We start from the raw sequence: 15000 nt of genomic DNA, 5'->3' as shown, positions 1-15000 counted from the left end.
CCGGGCTTGAGTTAGTGGTTTGCGCCCGGTACTCTACGTTAAAAGTCAGGCGGAACGGCTCTGAAGCTCCAGACGGTGCTTCCTTGAATGCTTAGCCGCCTTTCGAGCTGCCATGCCGGGCTTGAGTTAGTGGTTTGCGCCCGGTACTCTACGTTAAAAGTCAGGCGGAACGGCTCTGAAGCTCCAGACGGTGCTTCCTTGAATGCTTAGCCGCCTTTCGAGCTGCCATGCCGGGCTTGAGTTAGTGGTTTGCGCCCGGTACTCTACGTTAAAAGTCAGGCGGAACGGCTCTGAAGCTCCAGACGGTGCTTCCTTGAATGCTTAGCCGCCTTTCGAGCTGCCATGCCGGGCTTGAGTTAGTGGTTTGCGCCCGGTACTCTACGTTAAAAGTCAGGCGGAACGGCTCTGAAGCTCCAGACGGTGCTTCCTTGAATGCTTAGCCGCCTTTCGAGCTGCCATGCCGGGCTTGAGTTAGTGGTTTGCGCCCGGTACTCTACGTTAAAAGTCAGGCGGAACGGCTCTGAAGCTCCAGACGGTGCTTCCTTGAATGCTTAGCCGCCTTTCGAGCTGCCATGCCGGGCTTGAGTTAGTGGTTTGCGCCCGGTACTCTACGTTAAAAGTCAGGCGGAACGGCTCTGAAGCTCCAGACGGTGCTTCCTTGAATGCTTAGCCGCCTTTCGAGCTGCCATGCCGGGCTTGAGTTAGTGGTTTGCGCCCGGTACTCTACGTTAAAAGTCAGGCGGAACGGCTCTGAAGCTCCAGACGGTGCTTCCTTGAATGCTTAGCCGCCTTTCGAGCTGCCATGCCGGGCTTGAGTTAGTGGTTTGCGCCCGGTACTCTACGTTAAAAGTCAGGCGGAACGGCTCTGAAGCTCCAGACGGTGCTTCCTTGAATGCTTAGCCGCCTTTCGAGCTGCCATGCCGGGCTTGAGTTAGTGGTTTGCGCCCGGTACTCTACGTTAAAAGTCAGGCGGAACGGCTCTGAAGCTCCAGACGGTGCTTCCTTGAATGCTTAGCCGCCTTTCGAGCTGCCATGCCGGGCTTGAGTTAGTGGTTTGCGCCCGGTACTCTACGTTAAAAGTCAGGCGGAACGGCTCTGAAGCTCCAGACGGTGCTTCCTTGAATGCTTAGCCGCCTTTCGAGCTGCCATGCCGGGCTTGAGTTAGTGGTTTGCGCCCGGTACTCTACGTTAAAAGTCAGGCGGAACGGCTCTGAAGCTCCAGACGGTGCTTCCTTGAATGCTTAGCCGCCTTTCGAGCTGCCATGCCGGGCTTGAGTTAGTGGTTTGCGCCCGGTACTCTACGTTAAAAGTCAGGCGGAACGGCTCTGAAGCTCCAGACGGTGCTTCCTTGAATGCTTAGCCGCCTTTCGAGCTGCCATGCCGGGCTTGAGTTAGTGGTTTGCGCCCGGTACTCTACGTTAAAAGTCAGGCGGAACGGCTCTGAAGCTCCAGACGGTGCTTCCTTGAATGCTTAGCCGCCTTTCGAGCTGCCATGCCGGGCTTGAGTTAGTGGTTTGCGCCCGGTACTCTACGTTAAAAGTCAGGCGGAACGGCTCTGAAGCTCCAGACGGTGCTTCCTTGAATGCTTAGCCGCCTTTCGAGCTCTCCTGCCCGGCGTGGGTTTCGCGTCCGCGCCCGGTACATTATGGAAGCCAAAAAAAAAAAAAATTCTAAGTGCGAGTGGGACCGGCCTGGGGGGCTTCCTTGAAAGCCCATCCGCCCTCCGAGCTCTCCCACCGGTCGTGGGTTGGCGTCCGCCACTGCTCAAAGCGAACTTCAAATTATCTGCTTAATAATGTGGAACACCATTCTTAAGTAGTTTTTCCTTAATTTGGGCTCAACTGGCCGGTAATGATCCCCGGTGTCTGAGATTGATCTCAGTGATCCAAAGAGCCCTGACACGTAATACCATCCATGAGTTTAATTGAAAAACAAAAAATGTAATCTTTATGACACATAAATACAATTTGCATAATAATTTGGAACACAGTGTAGACTTCCAGCGGACCGCGCGCGGCTCGGCTGACGGCGCAGCGCGATCTGGTACCGCTGCGCGGGACGAAACACGCCCCGTGCAGAGTTCCAGGCGGCCGGGAAGACATTTAAGCGCTGCCGCTGCAGCTGCGGCGGGGATTTGCCGTCCTCCGGTGGACACGACGAGTAAATACACCAGCAATCGCACTTACACCGTGTTCCAAATTATTATGCAAGTGACATTTATCTCAGATTTTCCTAAATAGTCGATGCAAAATGAGTCAGCATAATTTTCAAGTCATCAACCATTATTTTGATGAATTCTAATTTTATTGAACAAACCTCCGAATGATCACAGAATTTTTAAAAAATAAAAAACTTAAAATGCACTGTTCCACATTATTACGCACAACAGAGTTTTATAACATTTTATAGGTTTTTATGAACTGAAATGCCCATCTTAAGAATTTACAGCATTAGGAGGTCATATTTACTGAAATCAAAAGCTATTTCAAAGAAAAGACAAACAAGTTACATTTTAACATAGGACCCTTTATTTCAATAAAAAACAAAGTTACATTTTAACATAGGACCCTTTGTTCAACAGCAGCTTCACGATTCTTCCATCCACTGAACTTGTGAGTTTTTGTACAGTTTCTGGTTGAATTTCTTGGCAGGATCTAAGAATAGCCTGCCAGAGCTGCTCTTTGGAATTGAACTGCCTCCCACCTTCGTAGATTTTCTGCTTGACGATGCTCCACAAGTTTTCAATAGGATTGAGGTCAGGGGAGCATGGGGGCCACACCATCAGTTTCTCTCCCTTTATTCCCATAGATGCCAAAGACGTTGACGTATTTCTTGCAGCATGAGACGGTGCATTGTCATGCATGAAGATGATCTTTTGACGGAAAGCACGGTTCTTCCTGTTGTACCATGGACAGAAGTGTTGAGTCAGAAATTCCACGTAGTTAACAGACGTAATTTTGACGCCTTCAGGGACCCTAAAGGGGCCAAGCAGCTCTCTCCCCATGATTCCGGCCCAAAACATCACTCCGCCACCTCCCTGCTGACGCCGCAGCCTTGTTGGGCTATCGTGGCCGTCCACCAACCATCCACGACTCCATCCATCTGTAAAGTCAAGTCAAATCAAGTTTATTTGTATAGCCCTAAATCACAAGCAGTCTCAAAGGGCTTCACATTGACAGAAATTGACAATTATTCTCAAAGCATCCCCTGAGCTCTCAAAAGTGCAAGGAAAAACTTAAAAAACCCTACCTGGCCCATCCAAGGTGGCACGGCACTCGTCGGTGAACAGGACTGTCTGAAAATTTGTCTTCATGTAAGTCTGGGCCCACTGCAGCCGTTTCTGCTTGTTCGCGTTGTTCAGGGGTGGCCGAATGGAGGGTTTCCGCACAACTGCAAGCCTCTGGAGGATCCTGCACCTCGTCGTTCGTGGGACTTCACTGGCACCAGCAGCGTCGAATATTTGTTTGCTCGTCTTTAGTGGCATGCTTGCAGCCGCCCTCTTGATTCGATTTGTTTGTCTTGCAGAAACCTTCCTTGTCGTGCCTTTGTCTGCACGAACGCGCGTTTGCTCCGAATCAGCGACGAATTTCTTCAAAGTTCGATGGTCGCGCTTAAGCTTTCGTGCAATATCGAATGTCTGCATACCTTGTCCAAGGCATCGAACGATTTCACGCTTCTCGACAGCAGAGAGATCCTTTTTCCTCCCCATGGTTGAACGAAATGGCCGAACGCTTAAAAACGCGGAACTTAAATAGACTTGTTAATTACTTTACTACAATTGCGCTCACCTGGCAGACTACCATGGACTGTACCATGACTGAGGGTGATTTCAGTACTTGAAAAACAAAAAATGTAATCTTTATGACACTTAAATACATTTTGCATAATAATTTGGAACACGGGACCGTGTTCCAAATTATTATGCAAAGGATATTTATCTCAGATTTTCCTAAATAGCTTCCTTGAAATGTTACCCGGCTTTTGAGCTCTCCTGCCGGGCGTGGGTTTGCGTCAGCGCCCGGTAACATTATGGAAGCTAAAAGAAAGAAAAAAGAAACAAATCTAAGTGCGATTGCTGGTGTCTAAATACATTTTGCATAATAATTTGGAACACGGGACCGTGTTCCAAATTATTATGCAAGTGATATTTATCTCAGATTTTCCTAAATAGCTTTACTCGTCGTGCCGACCGGAGGGAGGCCACTCCCCGCCGCAGCTGAACAGTCATCCCGGCCTAGTGGAGGTCTGCGCAGGGGGGGTCTTCCTTGAAATGTTACCCGGCTTTTGAGCTCTCCTGTCCGGCGTGGGTTTGCGTCAGCGGCCGGTGTCATTTACTCGTCGTGCCGACCGGAGGGAGGCCACTCCCCGCCACAGCTGAACAGTCATCCCGGCCTAGTGGAGGTCTGCGCAGGGGGGGTCTTCCTTGAAATGTTACCCGGCTTTTGAGCTCTCCTGTCCGGCGTGGGTTTGCGTCAGCGGCCGGTGTCATTTACTCGTCGTGCCGACCGGAGGGAGGCCACTCCCCGCCGCAGCTGAACAGTCATCCCGGCCTAGTGGAGGTCTGCGCAGGGGGGGTCTTCCTTGAAATGTTACCCGGCTTTTGAGCTCTCCTGTCCGGCGTGGGTTTGCGTCAGCGGCCGGTGTCATTTACTCGTCGTGCCGACCGGAGGGAGGCCACTCCCCGCCACAGCTGAACAGTCATCCCGGCCTAGTGGAGGTCTGCGCAGGGGGGGTCTTCCTTGAAATGTTACCCGGCTTTTGAGCTCTCCTGTCCGGCGTGGGTTTGCGTCAGCGGCCGGTGTCATTTACTCGTCGTGCCGACCGGAGGGAGGCCACTCCCCGCCACAGCTGAACAGTCATCCCGGCCTAGTGGAGGTCTGCGCAGGGGGGGTCTTCCTTGAAATGTTACCCGGCTTTTGAGCTCTCCTGTCCGGCGTGGGTTTGCGTCAGCGGCCGGTGTCATTTACTCGTCGTGCCGACCGGAGGGAGGCCACTCCCCGCCACAGCTGAACAGTCATCCCGGCCTAGTGGAGGTCTGCGCAGGGGGGGTCTTCCTTGAAATGTTACCCGGCTTTTGAGCTCTCCTGTCCGGCGTGGGTTTGCGTCAGCGGCCGGTGTCATTTACTCGTCGTGTCCACCGGAGGGAGGCCACTCCCCGCCGCAGCTGCAGCGGCAGCTTTGAAACGTCATCCCGGCCCCCTGGAACTGTGCGCGGGGGGGGCGATGCGTCCCGTGCGAGGTACCAGGTCGCGCTGCGCCGTCTGCCTGGCCGCTTTGGGCCCGCTGGAAGTCTATTAAAGCTCCGCGATCTCCGCCTCGGTGCTTAAAAAGCGTCCATACCGCTCTCCTGGAGCTTCTTTCGGTCATCTCGTCCGCGTGCACGGCCTGCCGGTGGCACCGGCTGGAGCTCCGCAAAAAGCTCCATTTCTGTTAAAAATGCTTAGCCGCGTCCCTGGAAGCCCAATCGGGCGTAGAAAGTGAGGGGGAAGGCCCCCAAAGCACCGGCTGGAAGTCCCAAAAAAGCTCCATGATTGGTCAATAATGCTTAGCCGCCTCCCTGGAAGCCTAATCGGGCATAAAAAGCTAGGCGGAACGGCCCCAAAGCTCCACACGGAAGTCCCAAAAAAGCTCCATGATTGGTCAATAATGCTTAGCCGCCTCCCTGGAAGCCTAATCGGGCATAAAAAGCTAGGCGGAACGGCCCCAAAGCTCCACACGGAAGTCCCAAAAAAGCTCCATGATTGGTCAATAATGCTTAGCCGCCTCCCTGGAAGCCTAATCGGGCATAAAAAGCTAGGCGGAACGGCCCCAAAGCTCCACACGGAAGTCCCAAAAAAGCTCCATGATTGGTCAATAATGCTTAGCCGCCTCCCTGGAAGCCTAATCGGGCATAAAAAGCTAGGCGGAACGGCCCCAAAGCTCCACACGGAAGTCCCAAAAAAGCTCCATGATTGGTCAATAATGCTTAGCCGCCTCCCTGGAAGCCTAATCGGGCATAAAAAGCTAGGCGGAACGGCCCCAAAGCTCCACACGGAAGTCCCAAAAAAGCTCCATGATTGGTCAATAATGCTTAGCCGCCTCCCTGGAAGCCTAATCGGGCATAAAAAGCTAGGCGGAACGGCCCCAAAGCTCCACACGGAAGTCCCAAAAAAGCTCCATGATTGGTCAATAATGCTTAGCCGCCTCCCTGGAAGCCTAATCGGGCATAAAAAGCTAGGCGGAACGGCCCCAAAGCTCCACACGGAAGTCCCAAAAAAGCTCCATGATTGGTCAATAATGCTTAGCCGCCTCCCTGGAAGCCTAATCGGGCATAAAAAGCTAGGCGGAACGGCCCCAAAGCTCCACACGGAAGTCCCAAAAAAGCTCCATGATTGGTCAATAATGCTTAGCCGCCTCCCTGGAAGCCTAATCGGGCATAAAAAGCTAGGCGGAACGGCCCCAAAGCTCCACACGGAAGTCCCAAAAAAGCTCCATGATTGGTCAATAATGCTTAGCCGCCTCCCTGGAAGCCTAATCGGGCATAAAAAGCTAGGCGGAACGGCCCCAAAGCTCCACACGGAAGTCCCAAAAAAGCTCCATGATTGGTCAATAATGCTTAGCCGCCTCCCTGGAAGCCTAATCGGGCATAAAAAGTTAGGCGGAACGGCTCCAAAGCTCCACACGGAAGTCCCAAAAAAGCTCCATGATTGGTCAATAATGCTTAGCCGCCCTCCTGGAAGCCTAATCGGGCATAAAAAGCTAGGCGGAACGGCCCAAGCTCCACACGGAAGTCCCAAAAAAGCTCCATGATTGGTCAATAATGCTTAGCCGCCTCCCTGGAAGCCTAATCGGGCATAAAAAGCTAGGCGGAACGGCCCAAAGCTCCACACGGAAGTCCCAAAAAAAGCTCCATGATTGGTCAATATGCTTAGCCGCCTCCCTGGAAGCCTAATCGGGCATAAAAAGCTAGGCGAACGGCCCCAAAGCTCCACACGGAAGTCCCAAAAAAGCTCCATGATTGGTCAATAATGCTTAGCCGCCTCCCTGGAAGCCTAATCGGGCATAAAAAGCTAGGCGGAACGGCCCCCAAAGCTCCACACGGAAGTCCCAAAAAAGCTCCATGATTGGTCAATAATGCTAGCCGCCTCCCTGGAAGCCTAATCGGGCATAAAAAGCTAGGCGGAACGGCCCCAAAGCTCCACACGGAAGTCCCAAAAAAGCTCCATGATTGTCAATAATGCTTAGCCGCCTCCCTGGAAGCCTAATCGGGCATAAAAAGCTAGGCGGAACGGCCCCAAAGCTCCACACGGAAGTCCCAAAAAAGCTCCATGATTGGTCAATAATGCTTAGCCGCCCTCCCTGGAAGCCTAATCGGGCATAAAAAGCTAGGCGGAACGGCCCCAAAGCTCCACACGGAAGTCCCAAAAAAGCTCCATGATTGGTCAATAATGCTTAGCCGCCTCCCTGGAAGCCTAATCGGCATCAAAAAGCTAGGCGGAACGGCCCCAAAGCTCCACACGGAAGTCCCAAAAAAGCTCCATGATTGGTCAATAATGCTAGCCGCCTCCCTGGAAGCCTAATCGGGCCATAAAAAGCTAGGCGGAACGGCCCCCAAAGCTCCACACGGAAGTCCCAAAAAAGCTCCATGATTGGTCAATAATGCTTAGCCGCCTCCTGGAAGCCTAATCGGCATAAAAAGTTAGGCGGAACGGCTCCAAAGCTCCACACGGAAGTCCCAAAAAAGCTCCATGATTGGTCAATAATGCTTAGCCGCCTCCCTGGAAGCCTAATCGGGCATAAAAAAGTTAGGCGGAAACGGCCCCAAAGCTCCACACGGAAGTCCCAAAAAAGCTCCATGATTGGTCAATAATGCTTAGCCGCCTCCCTGGAAGCCTAATCGGGCATAAAAAGTTAGGCGGAACGGCCCCAAAGCTCCACACGGAAGTCCGAAAAAAGCTCCATGATTGGTCAATAATGCTTAGCCGCCTCCCTGGAAGCCTAATCGGGCATAAAAAGTTAGGCGGAACGGCCCCAAAGCTCCACACGGAAGTCCGAAAAAAGCTCAAAAATTTTCTAAGTGCCAACGGCTCATTCGCCGTAATGTGTCCGCTCCGCGCTGGTTCCCCGGTCGGCCGCGAATAGCGCAAAATCAGCCTCACGGAAGTTCGAAAAAAGCTCAAAAATTTTCTAAGTGCCAACGGCTCATTCGCCGTAATGTGTCCGCTCCGCGCTGGTTCCCCGGTCGGCCGCGAATAGCGCAAAATCAGCCTCACGGAAGTTCGAAAAAAGCTCAAAAATTTTCTAAGTGCCAACGGCTCATTCGCCGTAATGTGTCCGCTCCGCGCTGGTTCCCCGGATCGGCCGCGAATAGCGCAAAAATCAGCCTAAGTGCAGTACCAACCTTGGCGTGTTGGTGCGCCAGAGTACGATGAGTTGGTCCCCCTAGTCACTGTACTCATTACCTTTACCCCCTAATCGCAAAATATAGTCAGAACGTATATGCAGAAGACTATTTTTTTCTTTTTTAAAATTTTCTAAGTGCCAGCGGATGCTGGCACACGAACTGTCCGAGCTACGACGGTTCTCCGGTCGGACAGCGAGGGTGAAAAAGCGGTCCTAAAATCACCGAGGGCTGCCGCACAAGTTGTCCGAGTGGCGACGGTTCCCCGGTCGGCCACGAATGTCGAAAATTCGGCCTCTCCACCACGGAGGTCGGTGAGAATTTCAGAATATTTTCTAAGTGCCACGGCTCTTGCGCCGTAAAGTGTCCGCTTTGCCTGGTTCCCTCGGTCGGCCACAAATAGCGAAAAATCAGCCTCTCCTTCTGGAGCTCGCCTAAGTGCCAACGGCTCTTGCGCCGTAATGTGTCCGCTTTGTCTGGTTCCCTCGGTCGGCCACAAACGGCGAAAAATCAGCCTCTCCTTCTGGAGCTCGTGCCAACTTTGGCGAATATTTTCTAAGTGCCAACGGCTCTTGCGCCGTAAAGTGTCCGCTTTCTTTGCCTGGTTCCCTCGGTCGGCCACAAATAGCGAAAAATCAGCCTCTCCTTCTGGAGCTCGCCTAAGTGCCAACGGCTCTTGCGCCGTAATGTGTCCGCTTTGTCTGGTTCCCTCGGTCGGCCACAAACGGCGAAAAATCAGCCTCTCATTCTGGAGCTCGTGCCAACTTTGGCGAATATTTTCTAAGTGCCAACGGCTCTTGCGCCGTAATGTGTCCGCTTTGCCTGGTTCCCTCGGTCGGCCACAAATAGCGAAAAAATCAGCCTCTCCTTCTGGAGCTCGCCTAAGTGCCAACGGCTCTTGCGCCGTAATGTGTCCGCTTTGCCTGGTTCCCTCGGTCGGCCACAAACGGCGAAAAATCAGCCTCTCATTCTGGAGCTCGTGCCAACTTTGGCGAATATTTTCTAAGTGCCAACGGCTCTTGCGCCGTAATGTGTCCGCTTTGCCTGGTTCCCTCGGTCGGCCACGAACGGCGAAAATCAGCCTCTCCTTCTGGAGCTCGCCTAAGTGCCAACGGCTCTTGCGCCGTAATGTGTCCGCTTTGCCTGGTTCCTCGGTCGGCCACAAACGGCGAAAAATCAGCCTCTCCTTCTGGAGCTCGCCTAAGTGCCAACGGCTCTTGCGCCGTAATGTGTCCGCTTTGCCTGGTTCCCTCGGTCGGCCACAAATAGCGAAAACCAGCCTCTCCTTCTGGAGCTCGCCTAAGTGCCAACGGCTCTTGCGCCGTAATGTGTCCGCTTTGCCTGGTTCCCTCGGTCGGCCACAAACGGCGAAAAATCAGCCTCTCCTTCTGGAGCTCGCCTAAGTGCCAACGGCTCTTGCGCCGTAATGTGTCCGCTTTGCCTGGTTCCCTCGGTCGGCCACAAATAGCGAAAAACCAGCCTCTCCTTCTGGAGCTCGCGCCAACTTTGTCAAAAAATTTCTAAGTGCCAACGGCTCTTGCGCCGTAAAGTGTCCGCTTTGCCTGGTTCCCTCGGTCGGCCACAAATAGCGAAAAATCAGCCTCTCCTTCTGGAGCTCGTGCCAACTTTGGCGAATATTTTCTAAGTGCCAACGGCTCTTGCGCCGTAAAGTGTCCGCTTTGCCTGGTTCCCTCGGTCGGCCACAAATAGCGAAAAATCAGCCTCTCCTTCTGGAGCTCGCCTAAGTGCCAACGGCTCTTGCGCCGTAATGTGTCCGCTTTGTCTGGTTCCCTCGGTCGGCCACAAACGGCGAAAAATCAGCCTCTCCTTCTGGAGCTCGTGCCAACTTTGGCGAATATTTTCTAAGTGCCAACGGCTCTTGCGCCGTAAAGTGTCCGCTTTGCCTGGTTCCCTCGGTCGGCCACAAATAGCGAAAAATCAGCCTCTCCTTCTGGAGCTCGCCTAAGTGCCAACGGCTCTTGCGCCGTAATGTGTCCGCTTTGTCTGGTTCCCTCGGTCGGCCACAAACGGCGAAAAATCAGCCTCTCATTCTGGAGCTCGTGCCAACTTTGGCGAATATTTTCTAAGTGCCAACGGCTCTTGCGCCGTAATGTGTCCGCTTTGCCTGGTTCCCTCGGTCGGCCACAAATAGCGAAAAAATCAGCCTCTCCTTCTGGAGCTCGCCTAAGTGCCAACGGCTCTTGCGCCGTAATGTGTCCGCTTTGCCTGGTTCCCTCGGTCGGCCACAAACGGCGAAAAATCAGCCTCTCATTCTGGAGCTCGTGCCAACTTTGGCGAATATTTTCTAAGTGCCAACGGCTCTTGCGCCGTAATGTGTCCGCTTTGCCTGGTTCCCTCGGTCGGCCACGAACGGCGAAAAATCAGCCTCTCCTTCTGGAGCTCGCCTAAGTGCCAACGGCTCTTGCGCCGTAATGTGTCCGCTTTGCCTGGTTCCCTCGGTCGGCCACAAACGGCGAAAAATCAGCCTCTCCTTCTGGAGCTCGCCTAAGTGCCAACGGCTCTTGCGCCGTAATGTGTCCGCTTTGCCTGGTTCCCTCGGTCGGCCACAAATAGCGAAAAACCAGCCTCTCCTTCTGGAGCTCGCCTAAGTGCCAACGGCTCTTGCGCCGTAATGTGTCCGCTTTGCCTGGTTCCCTCGGTCGGCCACAAACGGCGAAAAATCAGCCTCTCCTTCTGGAGCTCGCCTAAGTGCCAACGGCTCTTGCGCCGTAATGTGTCCGCTTTGCCTGGTTCCCTCGGTCGGCCACAAATAGCGAAAAACCAGCCTCTCCTTCTGGAGCTCGCCTAAGTGCCAACGGCTCTTGCGCCGTAATGTGTCCGCTTTGCCTGGTTCCCTCGGTCGGCCACAAACGGCGAAAAATCAGCCTCTCCTTCTGGAGCTCGCCTAAGTGCCAACGGCTCTTGCGCCGTAATGTGTCCGCTTTGCCTGGTTCCCTCGGTCGGCCACAAATAGCGAAAAACCAGCCTCTCCTTCTGGAGCTCGCCTAAGTGCCAACGGCTCTTGCGCCGTAATGTGTCCGCTTTGCCTGGTTCCCTCGGTCGGCCACAAACGGCGAAAAATCAGCCTCTCCTTCTGGAGCTCGCCTAAGTGCCAACGGCTCTTGCGCCGTAATGTGTCCGCTTTGCCTGGTTCCCTCGGTCGGCCACAAATAGCGAAAAACCAGCCTCTCCTTCTGGAGCTCGCCTAAGTGCCAACGGCTCTTGCGCCGTAATGTGTCCGCTTTGCCTGGTTCCCTCGGTCGGCCACAAACGGCGAAAAATCAGCCTCTCCTTCTGGAGCTCGCCTAAGTGCCAACGGCTCTTGCGCCGTAATGTGTCCGCTTTGCCTGGTTCCCTCGGTCGGCCACAAATAGCGAAAAACCAGCCTCTCCTTCTGGAGCTCGCCTAAGTGCCAACGGCTCTTGCGCCGTAATGTGTCCGCTTTGCCTGGTTCCCTCGGTCGGCCACAAACGGCGAAAAATCAGCCTCTCCTTCTGGAGCTCGCCTAAGTGCCAACGGCTCTTGCGCCGTAATGTGTCCGCTTTGCCTGGTTCCCTCGGTCGGCCACAAATAGCGAAAAACCAGCCTCTCCTTCTGGAGCTCGCGCCAACTTTGTCAAAAAATTTCTAAGTGCCAACGGCTCTTGCGCCGTAAAGTGTCCGCTTTGCCTGGTTCCCTCGGTCGGCCACAAATAGCGAAAAATCAGCCTCTCCTTCTGGAGCTCGTGCCAACTTTGGCGAATATTTTCTAAGTGCCAACGGCTCTTGCGCCGTAATGTGTCCGCTTTGCCTGGTTCCCTCGGTCGGCCACAAATAGCGAAAAATCAGCCTCTCCTTCTGGAGCTCGCCTAAGTGCCAACGGCTCTTGCGCCGTAATGTGTCCGCTTTGTCTGGTTCCCTCGGTCGGCCCACAAACGGCGAAAAATCAGCCTCTCCTTCTGGAGCTCGTGCCAACTTTGGCGAATATTTTCTAAGTGCCAACGGCTCTTGCGCCGTAAAGTGTCCGCTTTGCCTGGTTCCCTCGGTCGGCCACAAATAGCGAAAAATCAGCCTCTCCTTCTGGAGCTCGTGCCAACTTTGGCGAATATTTTCTAAGTGCCAACGGCTCTTGCGCCGTAATGTGTCCGCTTTGCCTGGTTCCCTCGGTCGGCCACAAATAGCGAAAAAATCAGCCTCTCCTTCTGGAGCTCGCCTAAGTGCCAACGGCTCTTGCGCCGTAATGTGTCCGCTTTGCCTGGTTCCCTCGGTCGGCCACAAACGGCGAAAAATCAGCCTCTCATTCTGGAGCTCGTGCCAACTTTGGCGAATATTTTCTAAGTGCCAACGGCTCTTGCGCCGTAATGTGTCCGCTTTGCCTGGTTCCCTCGGTCGGCCACGAACAGGCGAAAAATCAGCCTCTCCTTCTGGAGCTCGCCTAAGTGCCAACGGCTCTTGCGCCGTAATGTGTCCGCTTTGCCTGGTTCCCTCGGTCGGCCACAAACGGCGAAAAATCAGCCTCTCCTTCTGGAGCTCGCCTAAGTGCCAACGGCTCTTGCGCCGTAATGTGTCCGCTTTGCCTGGTTCCCTCGGTCGGCCACAAATAGCGAAAAACCAGCCTCTCCTTCTGGAGCTCGCCTAAGTGCCAACGGCTCTTGCGCCGTAATGTGTCCGCTTTGCCTGGTTCCCTCGGTCGGCCACAAACGGCGAAAAATCAGCCTCTCCTTCTGGAGCTCGCCTAAGTGCCAACGGCTCTTGCGCCGTAATGTGTCCGCTTTGCCTGGTTCCCTCGGTCGGCCACAAATAGCGAAAAACCAGCCTCTCCTTCTGGAGCTCGCCTAAGTGCCAACGGCTCTTGCGCCGTAATGTGTCCGCTTTGCCTGGTTCCCTCGGTCGGCCACAAACGGCGAAAAATCAGCCTCTCCTTCTGGAGCTCGCGCCAACTTTGTCAAAAAATTTCTAAGTGCCAACGGCTCTTGCGCCGTAAAGTGTCCGCTTTGCCTGGTTCCCTCGGTCGGCCACAAATAGCGAAAAATCAGCCTCTCCTTCTGGAGCTCGTGCCAACTTTGGCGAATATTTTCTAAGTGCCAACGGCTCTTGCGCCGTAATGTGTCCGCTTTGCCTGGTTCCCTCGGTCGGCCACAAATAGCGAAAAATCAGCCTCTCCTTCTGGAGCTCGCCTAAGTGCCAACGGCTCTTGCGCCGTAAAGTGTCCGCTTTGTCTGGTTCCCTCGGTCGGCCACAAACGGCGAAAAATCAGCCTCTCCTTCTGGAGCTCGTGCCAACTTTGGCGAATATTTTCTAAGTGCCAACGGCTCTTGCGCCGTAAAGTGTCCGCTTTGTCTGGTTCCCTCGGTCGGCCACAAATAGCGAAAAATCAGCCTCTCCTTCTGGAGCTCGCGCAAGTGCCAACGGCTCTTGCGCCGTAAAGTGTCCGCTTTGTCTGGTTCCCTCGGTCGGCCACAAATAGCGAAAAATCAGCCTCTCCTTCTGGAGCTCGTGCCAACTTTGGCGAATATTTTCTAAGTGCCAACGGCTCTTGCGCCGTAATGTGTCCGCTTTGTCTGGTTCCCTCGGTCGGCCACAAATAGCGAAAAATCAGCCTCTCCTTCTGGAGCTCGTGCCAACTTTGGCGAATATTTTCTAAGTGCCAACGGCTCTTGCGCCGTAAAGTGTCCGCTTTGCCTGGTTCCCTCGGTCGGCCACAAATAGCGAAAAATCAGCCTCTCCTTCTGGAGCTCGCGCCAACTTTGTCAAAAAATTTCTAAGTGCCAACGGCTCTTGCGCCGTAAAGTGTCCGCTTTGCCTGGTTCCCTCGGTCGGCCACAAATAGCGAAAAATCAGCCTCTCCTTCTGGAGCTCGCGCCAACTTTGTCAAAAAATTTCTAAGTGCCAACGGCTCTTGCGCCGTAAAGTGTCCGCTTTGCCTGGTTCCCTCGGTCGGCCACAAATAGCGAAAAATCAGCCTCTCCTTCTGGAGCTCGCGCCAACTTTGTCGAAAAATTTCTAAGTGCCAACGGCTCTTGCGCCGTAAAGTGTCCGCTTTGTCTGGTTCCCTCGGTCGGCCGCAAATAGCGAAAAATCAGCCTCTCGCCCGTCAGGTACCAGGCGTTGGGGTACCAGGGTAAGTGCAGTACCAGCTTTGGTCTGTTGGTGCGCCAGAGTACGATGAGTTGGTCCCCCTAGTCACTGTACTCATTACCTTTACCCCCAAATCGCAAAATATAGTCAGAACGAGTGTGGGGAACACAAGTTTTGGCCCCGAGAACCAGGCGGCTGGTGTCTCTAGCGATGTGTTCCCCCCCAAAAAGTGTTCACATGCTCGGACAGCGAACCTAGGAGCTACCGCAAAGCACTCTGGAAGTGCAAGAGCGAAAAATTTTCTAAGTACAAAAACTCTCGAAAATTTTCAAAGTGTCACAGTGCTCGAAAATTTTCAAAGTGCTACATGCTTTCCATCCAAGGAAGGAATAGTGGAGGACCGGCCGCCTCCTTAAACACAAGCCGGCGGAACGACGGGGAGGACCGGCCGCCTCCTTAAACACAGGCCGGTGGAACGTTTGGCAGAATTCTTCTCGTGGAGGACCGGCCGCCTCCTTAAACACAAGCCGGCGGAACGACGGGGAGGACCGGCCGCCTCCTTAA

This window comes from Syngnathus typhle, unplaced genomic scaffold, assembly GCF_033458585.1.
Source record: "Syngnathus typhle isolate RoL2023-S1 ecotype Sweden unplaced genomic scaffold, RoL_Styp_1.0 HiC_scaffold_120, whole genome shotgun sequence".
Classification (NCBI taxonomy): Eukaryota; Metazoa; Chordata; class Actinopteri; order Syngnathiformes; family Syngnathidae; genus Syngnathus; species Syngnathus typhle.
The sequence above is the reverse complement of the archived record's forward strand: the minus strand, read 5'-3'. Positions refer to the sequence as shown.